Here is an 18967-nt window from a genome sequence, read left to right on the forward strand (position 1 = left end):
GCATGATTCACCAAATGTTGATTTACAACTTGAGACGGAAGTAAAGAAGACAAATACAATGGTGCCATTTATTTTGAGAGGACTATAATACAAGATGGTATGCTGAGACTTTATTAGACATTGGTTAGACCACATGTTGAGTATTGTGAATAGTATTGAACAGATCTAAGAAAAGATCTAATGGCATTGGAGAGGGTTCAGAGGAGGTTCACAAGAATGATCCCAGGAATGACGGGGTTAATGTATGAGGAACGTTTGATGGCTCTATGACTGTACTCACTAGAGCTTTCAAGAATGAGTGTAGACCTCATTGAAACCTATCAAATATTGAAAGGCCTAGATAGAGTGGATGTGGAGAAGATGTTTTCTATAGTGGGGGAGTCTAAGACCAGACAGCACAGCCTCAGGATAGAGGGACGTCCATTTGGAACAGAGATGAGAAGGAATTTCTTTAGCCAGAGGGTGGTGAAACCGTGGAATGCATTGCCACAAGTGGCTGTGGAGGCCACAATATTGGCTATATTTAGTCAGGACATCAAAGGCTATGGGAAGAAGACAAGAGAATGGGGTTCAGCTCCAATGTCCTCTGGAGTATGGAACCATCCAGGAATAGGGCTGAAGGATTCATTCCAGGAATCTGGATGGGTGGCCCCAGTGTCTCTCTGATCCCCAGGGCCTGAGAATAGCTGGACCAGGGAGAGACCTACCCCATCACTCCAGGGTCAGACAGAGTTCCCAGAGTATTCAAGGCATGAGACACTTTCTTAGTGGTTTAGCAACCACAGCATTTTTCCAGACTCATACCACAGGAGCAAAATTAGGCCATTCAGCCCATTGAGTATTTGGGCCCCTTATCTCAGAAAGGATGTATTATCATTGGACAGAGTTCAGAGGAGGTTCACGAGGATGATTCCTGGAATGAAGGGTTAAAATATGAGGAGTGTTTGGCAGCTTTGGGCCTGTACTCATTGGAATTTTGAAGAATGTGGGGGGAGTCTCATTGAAACCTACCGAATGTTAAGGACTAGATAAGGTGGATGTGGAGAAGATGTTTCCTCTGGTGGGGGTATCCAGAACTAGAGGGCAAAGCCTCAAAGTTGAGGGGTGACCTTATAGAACAGAAGTAAGGAGGAATTTTTTTTAGACAAAGAGTGGTGAATCTGTGCAATGCTCTGCCACAGCCTGTGGTTGAGACCAAGTCCATGGGTATATTTAAGGTGGAAGTTGATAGATTCTTGATTGGTCGGGGCATCAAGGGATATGGTGAGAGGGCAGGTGTATGGGATTGAATGGTATCCAGGATCAGTCATGATGGAGCGGACTCAATGGGCTGAATGGCCTAATTCTGCTCCTATGTCTTATGGTCATCTCCGCCATTCTATCATGGCTGATTTATCATCACTCTCAACCCTCATTCTCCTGCCTTCTCCCTGTAACCTTTGACACCCTTACTAATTAAAAATGTATCAATCTGTGCTTTAAATATACCCAATGACTTGGCCTCCATAAACATCTGTGGTAATAAATTCCACAGATTTACCACCCTCTGGCTAACAAAATTCCTCCTCATCTCTGTTCTAAAGGGATGTCCTGGCATTCTGAGGCTGTGCCCTTTGGTCCTAAATTCCTCCATTGTAGGAAGCATCCTCTCCATATCCACTCTATCTAGGCCCTTCAATCTTTGATAGGTTTCTATGAGATACCCCTTCATTCTTCTAAACTCCAGCAAGTACAGACCTGGGGCCATCAAACTCGCTGGAATTTAGAAGAAAGTCTGGGGACCATTGGAAGAGCAAGGTTTGCATTATGTTCAGAGGCACCATACATGCAACATTTACAGTGCCAACAATCAATGCTTAGATTTTGGCACTGTCTGTGAGGAGTTTGTACATTATCCCAGTGACTGCAGGGTTCCCTCCGGGTGCACTGGTTTCCTCCCACATTCCAAAGATGTACAGGTTAGGGTTGCTAGGTATTGGGCATGCTATGTTGGCACAACTTAGAGGCTACCCCCAGCACATGTTTGCACTGTTACACATTGACACAAGTGGCACATTTCACTGTATGTTTCAATATGTGACAAATAATGTTCTTTACCCTTTTCACAGTTCATCATCCAAGTCAGGATTCAGCTGAAAATTCCCAGCGAGACGATCCCTGTCCACGAGATGCATGCGTTTCTGCTTTTGTTTATTGCACCGTCGCCATGAACGTGGCCAAACATCAGAGCTCCTGTTGTACCCTCACTAATAAATTCAAAATGTTGTAGCACGAGAGACTGGCGAAGCCTGTTTCACAAAGCACAACATCGCAACACACTCTGCAGTAGGGGAGGGGGACCTTTTCCAGTGTGTCAGACCTTCCCTCAGCCTCCGCCGCTCCAGTGAAAACAACCCAAGTTTGTCCCACTTCACACTGGAATGTGTGTTAATGTCTGGGGTGACTGGGGTCTTTGACTGTTTTACTGAGACAGCAAGAAGTGTAGACAGAGTCCATGGTGGGGAGGCTGGTTTCTGTGATGTGCTGAGCTGTGTCCACAACTCTCTGTGGTTTTTTGCAATCGCAGTTGCCATACCGAGCTGTGATGCATCTAGATAGGGCGTTGTCTGTGGTGCATTGATTCTGCTTTCTCATGCCCATGACTTTCTGTAAACAAATGTCGACAGTGGTCTGTCTGAGAAGCTCTGTATGCAGAGTTTACATAATTGGCAATAATTTAATCATCATTTCAGGTTAATGATACAATGAAATGTACCAGGAATGTAAGGCTTTTGAGGGTCAAGGTCTATCCTATGGTCAACTGTGGAATTCACTGTCACAGGCGGCTGCGGAGGCCAAATCATTGAGTATATTTAAAGCAAAGGCTGATAGGTTCTTGATTAGTCAGGGCATAAAGGGATATGGGGAGAAGGCAGGAGAATGGTGATCCAGGATCAGTCATGATAGAATGGTGGAGCAGACTTAATGGGCTGAAAGGCCTATCTCTGCTCCTGTATCTTATGGTCCTATGGTCCTTTCTGGAGATCAGAAGAATGAGAAGGGATCTCATTGAAACCTATCGAATATTGAAAGGCTGAGATAGACTGGGTGTGGACAAAATGTTTTCTATAGTGGGGAGTCTAAATCCAGAGGGCACAGCCACAGAACATCCCTTTAGAACCAAGATGGGGAGGAATTTATTTAGAGGGCAGTGAGTCAGATGACTGTGAAGGCAGAGTCATTGGATATATTTAAAGTGGAGGTTGATGGGCTCTTGATTAGTCAGGGTGTCAAAGGTTACGGGGAGAAGGTAAAAGAATGGGGTTGAGAGGATTTATAAATCAGCCATGACTCGATGGGCCGCATGGCCTCTCGTGCTGATACTATGTCATATAGTCTGAACTGCCCACAGAGTGGCTGCCTGGGACAGAGTGAAGTGGCTGATGGTCTCAGGCACAATACAGCCCATCTGATCCATGCCTGGCCCGCTCCTATTACCGAAACACACGATCCGTAACCACTCACAGCGGAGAAGCGGCATTCGGGGCAGGACAGAGTTTCCAGCCCCAGGCCTCAGGTGGAGTCAGAATTCAAGTGCAAAGTAAATTTATTTATTTTCCATTTTAAGAGCAGTTTCGATGGGTACATGAGTTGGGGGGGGGGGGTGGTATGGAGGGTTATGGTCTAGGTGGGAGTCATTGGGACTAGACAGAATAATAGTTTGACTAGATGGGCTAAATGGCCTGATTCTGTGCTGTAGTGCTCTGTGAAAGGGGTACCAGCACAATGGTGGGAAACAAGGAGAGAGAAGGTTACCTGAGGTTGGGGAATTGAAGATATTGCTTCTGCATTTTAAGCAGGATCTCAGTGTGATACTTTATTGTCACCAAACAATTGATACTAGAGCGTACAATCATCACAATGATATTTGATTCTGCGCTTCACTCTCCCTGAAGTACAAATCGAAGTAAATATAATAAATATTTAAATTATAAATTATAATTAGAAAATAGAAAAGGGAAAGTAAGGTAGTGCAAGTCAGGTCCAGATATTTGGAAGGTACGGCCCAGATCCGGGTCAGGATCTGTTCAGTAGTCTTATCACAGTTGGAAGGAAGCTGTTCCCAATTCTGGCTGTACGAATCTTCATGCTCCTGAACCTTCTCCCAGAGGGAAGAGGGACAAAAAGTGTGTTGGCTGGGTGGGTCGTGTCCTTGATTATCCTGGCTGCACTGCTCCGACAGCGTGCAGTGTAAAGTGAGTCCAAGGATGGAAGATTGGTTTGTGTGATGTGCTGGGCTATGTTCACGATCTTCTGCAGCTTCTTCTGGTCTTGGACAAGACGACTTCCATACTAGGTTGTGATGCACCCTAGAAGAATGCTTCCTATGGTGCATCTATTAAAATTAGTGAGGGTTTTAAGGGACAGGCCAAATTTCTTCAGCTTTCTCAGGAAGTAAAGGCACTGGTGGGCCTTCTTGGCAGTGGACTCTGCTTGATTAGACCAAGTCAGGTCATTTGTGATATTCACCCCGAGGAACTTAAAGCTTTTGACCTGTTCCACCTGTGCACCACTGATGTAGATGGGGTCATGCGGTCCGCTGCTCCTTCTGAAGTCAACAACCAATTCCTTCTTCTTGCTGATGTTGGGGGATAGGGAAGGAGGCCACACACAGGCAGGTTAGAACACCAAGCTGAGGTTCACTCCTGTGCACTGAGCACTGTGCCTGGTGTCTCCAGATGAGCTGGGCCTAAGGGACTGGTCTGAGACAATGTGGTTTTTCCTCAGTTCCTTTTTTTATATAAACGTACACCACGTTATCAAATACCGAAGACATACAAAGGTTAGGAGGTTACAATATGGTTAGCGAATTCAAATTAAAATACAGTTATTACCATCACTCAGTTCCATGGGGGGCACTGTTCCCAGAAATCCCCCACTGTACCCATAAATGTTGCATGCTCCCTTTCCAAGGACACCCTGGCTCAAATGTAGCCCTGGAAGAGGGGCAGGCATTCGGCTCCAGCAACGCCCTCGACAGCCCGCTGCCTGGATCCACGAAAAGCCATCTTAGCTAGGCCCAGGAGCAAGCCTGCCAGAACATCCACCGAGCGACTCGGTCCAGTCCGTACTGGGTGCGCGGGGCAGAAATGGAGGAGCAGCCTCTTCCATTTGCACCATCAATAACTCCCGGAGACGTGAGGAGAGATATAGGCTTTTATTGGCTAGAAGAAAGAACAAGCAGCAATTGACCACCACACTGCATCCTGGAGACTGAGGTCGGGGCGGTGTCCCCAATCGCCTTTATACCGGGGTCTGTGGGAGGAGCCACAGGAGCAGTCAGCAGGGGGAGCGTGTCCAGACAGGTATATGTAGTTCACCACAACGGTGCAGCCGCAGGTCCCCAACATGCACAGAGACTTCCAGCGGGGCTTTCCCTCACCGCCTGATAGTAAGACAGACCGCCACGACGTGTCCGAACGGCAGGCGAAGGAAATTGTGTGCCAGAGCAACCGGTACGGGAACCGTCTTGGCGCATCTCGGATGGCACAGCGGGTATCTCCACCTGTCGGCTCGTGTTGTGTAGGACTGGCTCCTGAAGGAGATCTCGGGGTTTGGGTCCCAGAACCACCTCCGGGCGTGCAGGGGTTGGTGTGCCCAAAGCCACTGACCCAGTGTGGCGGGATGTGAAATGACCACCACGATACTCCTGCGGGCGCAGGACTCTATCTCACATCCATAATAGCTTCCCGTAAAATCGTGGCAGCTCCTGCAGAGCGGGGCGGATGATGCACGCCGCCGGGAGCAGCGTTCCCTCCTGAAGGTAATGCCGCCCGGAGAGCAAAGTGTGTCGAAGGGCGGTGAGCAGGAGAGTGCCATTTCGGTACAGGTACACGCCAGAGACGGACAGTGCTCCGCAATCGACAGACTCAGGATCGCAGGAGAGATTCAGTGGCTTGTTTCCCCAGGAGAAGTCCACTGACTTCCTCTAGTCCTGGTGACAAATACAGTGGGCAGGACTAGCTGGCTACCAACACCATGCCCGGTACGAGGTTGCGCGGAGCAGACCCGACCAGTGTACCGGCCGGGCAGAGACTTTCGTCTCCTTAGTCCCATAAATTCGCAGGGGGAAGGGTGTCCGCAATGGAGCTTGTGTACACCCCCAGATAGAGGAGATGTGTGGTGCTCCACACTAATGGTCTTTGCTCCTCTCGCACTAAAAGACCAGAGCACTTTCTCCGTTTGGCCGCGGCGGAGGACGCGGCTGAGAAGACTCACAGACAGACAGCCTCGCGTCCTCTCTGCAGGTCAACAGGCTCGCCTATCGTTAGGAGGATATGATCAGCTTAAGCCCAAAGGACTACCTTCATCTCCGGCTCGCCCAGAACCAGACCTGTCAATCGCTTCCGAAAAGGCACAGGGTATGGTCTATGAAGACAGTTACCCCGACAGTGGGCGGCCCTGATTCGCCCCCTCCCAAAGCAAAGGGACGCTGTCAATGCATTGACCGGGAACTGCATCGCAGCGGACAACACAGACACAGACAACAAAACGCTGTGTGATTCCGAACTCGCCCAGAGTCCGGATAATGTAGCCATGGCTCACCCTGTCTGATCGAGAGAGAGAAAGGAAACTGATAGCCAGTCTCACCGGACAGATGGATCTGGTCCTGGACGAGGTGGATATTGTCCTGAATGGACCAGGCGATTGGCCATTGCCGGGACAAAGATCTTGCATTCGGTGAACAGGTCTGCAATTCTTCAGGCAGCGAAGATCTCCCTTCTTCAGCAACAGGCCCACGACCCCCTACGCCAAGACGGCGGCATCTCACCTGTCGCCCAGGACGCTGGTGCAGTCAGTACCCGGTAGGCCCTCGGGAACTCCAGCCCGTCCAACCGCAAGGACTTGCCTCCCCGTAGCGGGTTAGGGGCGCGATAGGGCAGACAGCAGCGGGTCCTCCCATTGCACTCCCTGCGCCTCCTCCCGTGACGGGTCCGGCGAGAAGTCGGTCGCATCAGAAAGCGGACTTCTTTAACGATTCTCGTTCGATCCTCTACTAGTTGTCGGCGCACACCCCTTCATTTCTCCAGAGAGTGAAAGAAGGACGAGGCACGGTCCAGATCCTGTAACAGCTCACCTTCAAGCTGTAGGTCCCTCAGCGCCTTCTTCCTCCAAAGAAACCGATCTCCGGTGGTTAGGGTCTTTCTCGAGCTGCTCCAAGCGGCCGGTGCTGTTCTCGGACCATCATCTGGAGCACCGTCCGCTTCATGGTCGACCCTCGCAGAAGTGTCGGACATGAAATTTGCCCGAGTCCCACCAGCGCTTCAGGGAAGGAAAACCACTCCGCTTTCCCCCCGAGGCTTCCCAGAACAGACGAAACGAGACCCGGAATCAGCCAACCTGCAGCAAGCAGTTGTTGAAATGCCAATACGCGGACCCCACCCACGTTGGCACTACATCCACACCAGATGGTGGCCCAACGTTGAAATCGAGCTCACATATACCACTTGTCCTGGCAGATCACCCCCCTCGTATTTTCCGTAAACTGTATCACTTTTTCCCTTAATCCATGACCTCTGGTTGTAGTCCCACCAACCTCAGTGGAAAGAGCCTGTATTCAGTTACCCTTTCTATACCCCTCATAATTTTGTATACCGCTATCAAATCTCCTCTCAGTCTTCCACGTTCTACAGTCCTAACCTATTCAATCTTTCCTTATAACTCGGGTCCTCCAGACCCGGCAACATCCCTACAACTTTTCCCTGCACTCTTTCAACCTTGTTCACACCTTTCCTTCAGGTAGATGACCAAAACTTTACACAATATTCCAAATTCAGCCTCACCAATGGCTTATACAACTTGAACATAACATCTCCCCCCTTCTGTACTCAAAACATTGATTTATGAAAGCCAATGTGTAATGGCTTTCTTTACGACCCTATATACCTGTAAAAAAGCTTTCAATGAATTATGTACCCGAATTCCCAGTGGGGCAGGTATTTGTACTCCGGATGTATTGTTGATTACTGTTGAAGTTGTGATTGTGGGTGGAGGTTTGATGAAATGGCAGGTGCAGCTCTTGTTTTAATGCAGACCAGCACTGAGGAAGCAGTAGCTGGGGACAAAGATTTTAAAGACAGGGTTTTCTCGTTTCTGAGTAGTGAGGGGAAAGAGTGGTCGGATTTGGAATGTCTATTAGTCCACGTCCCCCAGTGAAGAGTGAGAATTCTGAGTTAGTATTCGCCCTTACTCCTGTGGCAAATAAATGGAAAATTCAGGTTCAAAGTCCCGGCTATGACAGGCTCCACCTATTCTCTGGAATAATGCCCACCCCTAGAGGGGAGAAGGAGTGTGAGACTTGGGCGGAAGGGACCCCTCAGTTGTTAGATGAGTGGCAGGGGTCGGATGATGAAAAGTGACAAGAGATTGGTTGAAAGTCTGAATGGGCGGCCTGCTGACGTTGTGAGAGCTGTCAGGTTGAAGTCTCCCGTAGCGACAGCTGTCAATTACATGCAAGCACTGGACAATGCTTTTGGAAGCCCAATGGAGCTGATGGTGGGGTTTCAGAACATGCACCAGGAGAAGTGGGAGAAGCTTTCCGCTTTTATTTTTTGGCTACAGAGGCAGCTAAATTGCTTGTGGCACAGAGGGGTCATTCAGGCGGCTGAGGTAGATCAGTTAAGAATGGACCCGATAGCCGGGGCGCCCGGTCCCAGGGCCTGATTGCGTGGGGTCTCCGACAGTCGCGTAAGACGTGCTCCGCACCATCTTTTGTGGAGCTGATCAGAGAGATACGGGAAGAGGAGAGGACTGCGTCGGCAGGGTTCGGTCCTCGTTAGTGGTCCCCTGCGGTGAAGTGACCACAGAGAGCCTACCCCGGGAAGCGGACAAACTGTGCGGAGGGCTGCTGGCAGCAGGTGTCAAGCCCGAAGGAGAGTGAGCCCCCGGGTACCTCAGCAGAGAGAGTCGTTGGGAAAACCTCGAGGAGACCTAGTGAGCGAACAGCCTGGTGCCTCTGGGGAAGCACATTCGCAGCAATGTACCAAGGAACCCCCGAAATTGAAAGGCCCAATTCCTGAAGGCTTAGTGGGTCCACGCTCCAGTGTGTTGCTATGGATAGAGGGTAGTTATGCTAACGCCATACTCGACACTGATTCGCTGGTCATGTTGTTGTACCGTTCGTTTTACAACCGGTATCTGAAGCACTTACCCTTGACCCCATTTTTAGGCGCTGGAGATCTGGGCGCTCAGTGCTGGTGATTATCCACACGACGGTTATTTGTCAGTGAAACTGGAGTTCTCGGAGGCCGATGTGGGAGTGTCTGAGGTCCTTGATACATTAGTGCTGGTTTGTTCAGACCCTGTTGAGAAGGGCAGAGTTTCAGTTCTGGTGGGGACCAACACCCCTCTTGTGAGGAGGCTCCTGGAGGCCTGTGAGGAGAAGGCTCGCCAGAGCGGGGTTTCGAGCTGCTCGTGAGGAAGTGCGTGGCAGCATTGGGCCAGTTACCAAATTTAGACGAGGGTCTGTGTGGTTCACCCAGGCGAAGCTAATGGTGGTAAGGCCTGGGGAAGTAGCGAGAGTGTCGGGGACCCCCATATTTCCCGGACTGCCTGAGGGCGAAGCCCTCTTAGTGGACACTCCGGAAGACCACGAGCGGGAGTCGGGATTTCCTGCTGGGGTACTGGTGAGGCCCGAACTGCAGAAGCCCTCGGTTGTACAGGAACTCAGGAGCACCTTCAAGCGGGGGATGCCCCTGGCACATTTGTTCCCAGTGACGGTAATGTCTAGTGCCCCTGTGAGACACGCTGGGGAGAAACTATTGGAAAAGGGGAGAAAGTTGACCGCTGAGTCATTCAACTTCGGGAATTCCCCGGTTCCGGCAGGTTGGAAGAGGAGACAGGTAGAGAAGATGCTGGAGCTGGAAGGTGTCTTTTCCACCGAGGAGTTTGATGTGGGTTGTTCCAAGAGCATGTGTCACACTATCTGGGTGACTGAGGATACCCCGTTCAGAGAAAGGTCTCAGCGACTGGCCCCTGCTGAGGTGGAGGACGTTCGGCAGCATTTATGTAAGTTGAAGGAAGCTGAGATCATCACTGAGTCCTGAAGTCCCTATGTGTCCCCAATAGTAGTGGCCCGAAAGAAGAATGGGAAGGTACGGATGTGTGTGGACTATAGGACACTGAACAGGCATACCATCCCTGACCAGTGTACTGTCCTGAGGATTGAAGACGCGCTGGCCTGCCTGAGTAGTGCGAAGTGATTCAGTGTGTTGGACTTGAGGAGTGGATATTACCAGATCCCCATGAGTGAGGCTCACAAAGAGAAGACGGCATTTATTTGTCGCCTGGGATTTTTCCAGTTCAAAAGGATGCCCCAGGGCATCTCCAGAGCTCCTGCAACCTTCCAGCGGGTCATGGAGAAGGCAGTGGGGAATATGAACTTGCTTGAGGTATTGGTCTATCTGGATGACCTCACAGTGTTTGGATCCACCTGGGAAGAACATGAAGCAAGGCTGCTGAAGGCGCTGGGCTGCCTGAAAGCTGAAGGGCTAAAACTTTTCCTGGACAAGTGCCAGTTCTGCCAAACGTCTGTTCGCTATGTTGGGCACATAGTCTCACGGGATGGAGTAGCTACAGACCCAGCTAAGATCAAGGCGGTTATCACTTGGCCGAGACCCCAAACCGTGAGTGCTCTGCGCTTGTTCCTCAGGTTTTGTGGTTACTATCGGCTGAGCGAAAGTGAGTCACCCTTTGAATCAGCTTCTGTGTGGTTACCCTCCCTTGGGGAAGAAAGGGAGGGGGGCAAGGACAGAAGGGTGGAGAGTATCTTAGCCCATCCGTGCCCTTTGGACCGAGGTGGAATGAAAAATGTGAGGAGGCCTTTCAGTTGCTGAAGGAGCCGCTGACAGGCGCTGGTGATGGCTTTTGCAGATCCCCGATTACCATATGTACTGCACATGGATGCCTGCCGGGAGGGTTTAGGGGGCATCCTGTTTCAGGATCAGGGCTCTGGGTTGAGACTCATTGCATTTGTCAGCCGGAGTCTGTTGCCCTCTGAGAAAAATTATCCCATGCACAAGTTGGAATTTCTGGCATTGAAATGAGCTGAGTGGCTACCTCTACGGCCAAGCTTGAGGTGAGGACAAACCTTACTTATATCTTTACCTCAGCGAAACTGGATGCACAGGCCATTGGTGGTTGGCAGCATTGTCTGCCTATCAGTTCTGCCCAAAATACCGGCCAGGAAGCAGGAACATTGATGCTGATGCTTTGTCCTGACGGGCGCATGAGGGCCTGGTCAGGGATGAGGAGTGGGAGAGCATTCCTGCCCCTGGGGTGAAGGCCACGTGTCAGTTTGCCATCACCGTGAACGCAGAGGAAAAGGAGGGGCAGGAGCAAGCAGTGGATCAATTGACGGTTCCTGATGATGCCATTCCCCAAGTTTACTGTAATCTGACTACTCTGAAGACAAATCAGCTGCCAGAATTGAGTTCTGGGGAAGTGGCTGCTGCTCGGAGATATGATCCGGGCAATGGTGCCATTTGGGCGGCAGTTGAAAAGGGAGACGTGGCTCAGGCCGAGAGGGCTAAATACGCATCGGTGCCTCCGTTATGATGAGAATGGCCTCGGTTGGAGTTGAAGAACCAGGTCATGTCACCCCCGGACCGACACCTGCGTTGCCAGCTGGTTCTGTCCGAGGAGTATCGGAGGATTACGTTGAATCACTTTGTGATGATTGGGGACATTTGGAGGTGGAAAAGACCTATGGATTGCTCAGAGACCAGTTTTACTGACCTCAATGAAGTGGGAGGTTGAAGAATACTGCCAGTCGTGCGTTTGCTGCATACGGCAGAAGACACTGCCTATGCGGGCAGCTCCTTTGTCCCACTTACAGGGTGCAGGTCCCCTGGGCCTGGTGTGTATGAATTTCCTGTCAATAGAACCCGATGCCAGCAACACGGTGAATGTCTTAGTCATCACGGACCACTACACCAGATAAGCTCAGGCTTTCCCTACCAAGGACCAGAGGGCGTCCACAGGGGCCATAGTGTTATGGGAGAAGTGTTTTGTTTATTATGGCCTTCCCAGGCGGATACATCGTGATCAGGGATGGGACTTCAAGAGCAGACTCATCCGTGAGCTACCGGGCATGCTTGGAGTTGAGAAGTTGAGGACCATGCCCTATCACCCGCGGGGTGGTCCCCAGCCAGAGGGGTTTAATCAGACCTTGCTAGACATGCTCGGGACTCTGGAGAACAGCAAGAAGAGCAGGTGGAGTCAACATATTGGGCATCTGGTTCACAGTTATAATTGTACACGAAGTGAAGCTACTGGGTACTCGCCGTGTTATCCGATGTTTGGGAGCAAGGCGAGGTTGCCCAACGACCTTTGTTTTGGGACTGTTGAGGGTGACTTACCACCAAAGCCTTATCCGACGTATGTGTCTGACATGAGGAGAGAGTTGAAAAGGGCTTATGTGTTGGCTGGGGTCACGGCTGCCCAGCAGAATCGAGGAAATAAGAGGGGGTATGATCAAAAAGTGAGGTTCTCCCAATTCCTGCTGGGAGACCGGGTCCTCATAAGGAATGTGGGGCTACCTGGAAAGCACAAGTTTGCTGACCGCTGGGCGGCTACGCCCTGTGTGGCGGAGAGTCAGATGCCAAACCTACTGGTATTCCGGGTGGGAGCAAAGGAGGGGAATGGGCCATCAAGATTCTCCATCGGAACCACCTCCTGCCCTAGGACAAGAGGTGCAGGTAGACTCAGAGCCCGACTTGGAGTCTACACCTAGTAAGAGGACTAGGTTTTTTCTCTCTGGAGCGAAGGAGGATGAGAGATTATTTGATAGAGGTGTACAAGATGATAGAGGCATAGCTAGAAATGTTTTTTCAGAAATGTGGGGGGACTACAGTGCCCCCAACAGGTGAGGTCAGGCCAGCCCCCACCCCAGAGAGGGTTACTGATTCAGAGGATGAGGACCTGGATGTGTGGTCTATGCTGCCTTTCACTAACTCCCCAGTGATTGAGTAAGAGACTCCCAGCTCATCTCCCATGAGAAAGGTGAAGTGGGGGAGGGACTATCTGTGGGCTGCCTGGGTTACAGCAGGACTCTGCAGGGGAGGAAGCGGGGTTTGATCACGGGACAGAGGGTTCCAAGATGCAGGTGGGCATGAGTGATAGGTCAGGGGTGGCCTCGCCATGTGGACCAGAAGTATCCCCAGTAGTGTTGGAACCTGAAGAGTTAGATGATGGGGTGCGGGGGTCTCAGAGAATTAGGGGACCACTGGATAGGTTGACCTACGTAGCACCAGGGGAGAAGAGTGTGACCCTTACTGTGTCGGGAAGCTATGTCAGTGCCTTTTATACCTGGATTGGACTTTGTGTATTGCAGGAAAGGTTGGCGAATTATCTCACCGTCATGAGGACATGACTAAATTTGGTGGGGGTGGGGGGAGAGTGTAAAATGCTGTGAGGTTTCTCTGATAATGTAATGGTTTCTCTGTAGCAGCAATGTTTGGGTTATGACTAGAGATTACGGGGTTGGAATGCTGTTGTGAGTCTGGAAGAAAGATTTTCACGGTCTTTTGCCGGGGAGAGATGAGGAGAGAAGATGCAAATGGAGAGAGCAGGTAGACTGCCGGACGGGGTGGAATTGGAGTGAGGCTTCGAAGGGCAGTGATGATCGGAGGAGGTCGATGATGGATGATCGGCTTATCAGTGAGCTCCAACATTGCGCAACTGACTGTTTGATAAGATTGGGCCCTTTTTCTTTTTCTTGTTTTTTTACTAACCATATAGTCAAAGTAAGAATTATAAAGCTTAATCTTTTAATTTCATATTGTGTACTGTTTGTTAGTTCAGGGTACTGATTTGTAACAGAGGACACATCGCACAGCACCCACCCAAATGAGCTTTCCTAAGTTTGGCCAGGCCGGGGGCTATCACCCCCTATATTAAGCCACTAGCTGAAGCCAGAGTTACAATTGGAAAAGAACACTGGCAGGGATGATGGCAGAGCAGCGATGGCTGGAGCTTCTGGGAGCAATTTGTAAGCCTCAGGATGACACAACCATGGCTAACAACAGAAGTCAAACTCAAAGAGAACACAAAAGCCAAAGAGAGGGGCTATAATAGAGCAAAATTAGTGGGGAAGTTAAAGGATTGGGAAGCTTTTTAGAACCAACAGAAGGTAACTAAAAAAAAATCATAAAGAAGAAAAAGATGGAATACCATTAATTGGTAAGCTAACCAGTAATATTAAATGGGATAACAAAAGTTTCTAAAGAAACAAAAAGTTTAAAAGAGAAGTGAGGGTAGATATCGGAGCACTGGAAAATAATGCTGGAGAGGCATTGGGGACAAGGAAATGGCAGATGAACTGAGTGAGTATTTTGCATCAGTCTTCACTGTGGCAGACAGTAGCAGTGTGCCAGAGGTTCAAGACTGTCAGGGGTCAGAAGTGTGTGAGGTTGGCATTACTAGGGAGAAGGTTCATGGGAAACTGATGGTAGTGGTTGCAGTGACTTACTCAAACTCAAGGACTGTAATTAGTACTGTATTTATTTAAAGTGAACTCCTGATTAGTGCTTATCACAGGATTCTTGTTCTGAAAGTAATTTGTCTCACAATATTGCTCGATCAATCCACCGATATTATGTTGGAATTTTTCTGTATTCTAACAGGGAGTCTGTTGTTCCCCTGCATCTTGGTTTAGTGATTGCCAGCGCACACTATCACAGTGTTCATTGTTAGCACGACTGACCCATTTCAAGTTTAAGTTCAAGTTTATTGTCATCTACAACCAAACTAAACAACATTCCTGCAGACCACAATGCACCCACAATACATATATCTCACACAACACATAAAATAAATTATTACCACAAATAAGTTAATAAAATATATTTAAAATGCATGACATGTGCAGCACAGGTAAACAGTAAATGGCTCGCGGTCCGAGTGTTGAGATCTCAGTGGTGACAGGGTATTCATTAGTCTCACAGCCTGAGGGAAGAAGCTGTTACCCAGCCTGACAGTCCTGATCCTGATGCTCCTAAACCTCCTTCCTGATGGCAGTGAGTCAAAGCGATTGAGGGATGGGTGGTAGGAGTCCTCAACAATGCTTTGGGAGCTTCGTGTACAACACTCCCAGTAAGTGTCACAAGTAGGGAGGAGAGAGATCCTAGTGATCCTCTCGGTAGTTTTTACTGTCCTCTGTAGGGTCTTGCTGTCCGATGCCTTGCAGCTTCGGAGCCACACAATGATGCAGCCAGACGGGGCCCTCTAGGCAGTGCTTCCTGTAGAAAGTGATTAGAATGTGGGTGGGGAGCCTTGCATGCCTCAACCTCCTCCCTCAACCTCCTCCGTGTAGAAGCTGTGCCTTCCTGACTAGTGAGGAGGAGTCATGGGTCCAGGAGAGATCGTCCATTATGTTCACATCACGGAGGTCTATCATCCTCCTTTTGCTTCATTGTACAAGTGAAAAATAAATCTGAACCCACCTGTGGAAGACTCTCGAGGATGTTCAGCGTTTACATGGGCAACAGTAAACGCTGCAACGTAAAAGGCAGACAAAATCAGAAAGGGTGAGTACGGGACTGGAAGTATTACATTTGAACGTGTGCACTATTTGTGTCACACCTTTGATGCAGGCAACTGTTCAAAGTGCTGACAAGGTGGATAAAATGACATTTAAATCTGAGGCAGGTTTAAGGAACAGGGACAGGGATCCAGAGAGTTTGGGTTGGGGGCACGTGGTCCGCAGACTACAGCCAGGCATCTGTACAGCCCAGAACAAAGAGGTTCACTCTGTGGGGAAGAGGGTCACGGGCTACAGGGAGAATGAGGAGGGGTTGGTATCGGTGTGGGTAGGAATGTGTTAAAATCCGCCTGAAGAACTCGGACTGATTGGCTGGGATGGAGCACCGTATGGTGGAGGCGTAGGATGAGTAGGGAGCAGCTGGTAAAGAAGCACCAGGCCAGGGCACCATGGGCAGACGGTAAGCGGAGCATGGAGAAGTAGCTGTGTGACGACGGGTGCCAGCATGCCAGGTGGGGAGGGAACACCAGGCGAGGAGGGAGAGCTGGACGAGGACGGAGTGCTGGATGAGGACGGAGTGCTGAGTGGAGAGGGAATGCAGGGCAAGGAGGGAGAGCTGGACGAGGAGGGTGGAGAGGGAATGCAGGGCGAGGAGGGAGAGCTGGACGAGGAGGGTGGAGAGGGAATGCAGGGCGAGGAGGGAGAGCTGGACGAGGAGGGTGGAGAGGGAATGCAGGGCGAGGAGGGAGAGCTGGATGAGGAGGGAGTGCCTGTTGTTGAGGGAACGGTGGGCGAAGCCAGGCAGGGGAGGCGGCACCTTGCGAGAAAGTAGCGTCAAGCGGGGAGGGGCTGTCGGGTGAGGAGGGTAACAAGAGGTGAGGATTAGATGGGAGGAAGGATGGAGGATTGGAGGGGATGGGAGAGGAATGGCTGGAAGGGGAGGGATGGAATGGGGGAGAGGAGTGAAGGAGGATGGAAAGGGATAAGGAGAATAACAGGGGTAGAGGGGAGAATTAGAGGGGATGGCAGGGAGGGGAGGGAGGTTGGAGGAAAGGAGGGGTCCCTCATCCAATGATCCATTCTCTCAGACAGGGGGGCTCCTCTTGTGCTGGGAACCCTTTGACGGTGGTGGCGGCTGGTATCGTTGCCAAGGCTGACGGTATAAATCGGGCCGCATCCCTCTCTCTGTATCCTGTGCTGCGGCCATCCCCTCGATCAGACGCAGTATTTCCAGAAACAGACTGCAAGGAGAGAGAGAGAGAGAAGGGGCAGGTGAAGTGAAAGAGGGTGGGGGGGGGAAATAACCCACACCAGAGAAGAGGATCAGCAGAGGGAGATGACGATTGAGGGAGTAGTGGTTGTCAAACCTCTTACACCCAGGACCCAGTGAGCGGCGTGTCAGAATTACAGTAGTTTTCACCGCATCCCATCTGAGTGGCTGCATTTCATTAGTTTGAGGAGACTGGGTATGTCACCAAATTTTTACAGGTATACCTGGTATGGAGGGGCCACTGCAAAGGATCGGAAAAAGCTGCAGAAAGTTGTAAACTCAGCCAGCTCCATCACAGCACTAGCTCAGCATCGAGGACATCCTCAAAATGCAATGCCTCAACAGAGCGGCATCCATCATAAGGACCCCCATCACCCAGGACATGCCATCTTCTCATTGCTACCATCAAGGAGGAGCTACCGGAGGCTGAAGACACACACTCAACATTTCTTTCATTATCGGAAGGATGTGGAAGCTTTAGACAAGGTGCGGAGATTTAACAGGATGATGCCTGGATTGGAGAGCTTGTCTTATGAGGATAGGTTGAGCAAGCTGGGGTTTTCTCTCTGGAGTGAAGGAGAATGAGAGATTATTTAATAGAGGTGTACAAGGTGATTGAAGCATAGCTAGGAATGTTTCTCCCAGGGCAGAAAAAGCTTAATCGAAGGAGCATAATTTGAAGGTGATTAGAGGAAAGTGTAAGAGGGATGTCAGAGGTAGATTGGTGTGTACATGGAATGGGCTGTGAGAAGCTGTAGTCGAGGCAGATTCATTAGGGACATTTCCAAAACTCAGGCTCAAGGATAAAAGGAGCATGGAGGGCTATGTAAGATGGAAGTGTTAAATTGGTCTTGGAGTAGGTTAACAGGTCAGCACAACACTGTGGGCCAAAGAGCCTGTACTGTCCAATGTTTTCATACAGACCTGACATGCTTAGCTTCTCATGATGGGGCAATAATCACCCCCAGTTATTAGCTGTTGAATCTCCTCCATGCTGTCTCTAGAGCCACAATCTCCCTTTTCAGGCCACAAAACCAAAACTGTTCTCATGCAGCTGACTCACAATTCATAAGATAATGAGATACAGGAATAGAATTAGGTCCTACTGAGTCTGCTCCATCACGTCTGATTTATTATCCCTCTCAACCCCATTCTCCTGCCTTCTCCATGTAAACTTTGGCATCCTGATTAATCAAGAGCCTATCAACCTCAGCTTTAAATATACTAATGACTTGGCCTCCACAGCCACCTGTACAAATGAATTTTATAGATTCACACCCTCTACATAAGGAATTTTCACCTCATCTCTGTTCTAAATGATGTGTCTCTATTCTGAAGTTTGCCTTCTGGTCCAAGACTCCCCCACTATAGGAAACATCCTCTCCACATCCACTCTGTCTAAGCCTTTTAATATTTCGTAGTGTTACGTGACAATGGGTTTCATTTACTATATGTGTCACTTAAACGCCTGGCCTAGGCAGGAGAATGAGGTCAGTATAACAGAATGTGGACAGACTGCTGGGACGTTCGGGGGTGGGTGTGGGGGGGGGCAGAGAGAGAGAGAGAGAGAGTTAAGACTTCAGGCCATGAGCAGGAGTTTGCCACAATAATGGGTGAAATTTAATACTTTCCCATGCTCAAAGGATTGGGTGAATGAGCAGCACACAACGCATATTGGATATGTGACTGTCACTTCTTATGATCCATACATGGATTTTTGGAGCATTCTGTGGCGACCACTTTCATTAACCCTTACATGGATTTGGGTGTATTATGTGGAGACCACTTGTGCTAAGGGATATTCCGTGACTGTCACCTTGTGATATCTCTGCAGGGATTTTAGAACACTACTTGTCGGCTGAGATCTTCTGTGACTATTATTTCATTTTCCCAGCGTAGAACCTGTGGAATTCTTCATGATCGCCTCCTCATTGCATTTTAATGTGGATTTACAAGTTTCTCCTCTCACCTGTTCCATGGATTACTGGAACTTTTCAGCTTGCCGTCTTAAGACTTTAAGAACTGTCCCTAAACCTGACAATTTGGGAGCTAAAAATGCATAACACTGTTAACTTCTGTTTAGAAGAGTAGTTTGTTTAATTTTCTATATTTTGAGTAGATACTAATAAATATAATGGTTTAACATAAAACCCTGATTCAGTTTGTAGTCTATTGCT

This window comes from Hypanus sabinus, unplaced genomic scaffold (assembly GCF_030144855.1).
Source record: "Hypanus sabinus isolate sHypSab1 unplaced genomic scaffold, sHypSab1.hap1 scaffold_410, whole genome shotgun sequence".
Classification (NCBI taxonomy): Eukaryota; Metazoa; Chordata; class Chondrichthyes; order Myliobatiformes; family Dasyatidae; genus Hypanus; species Hypanus sabinus.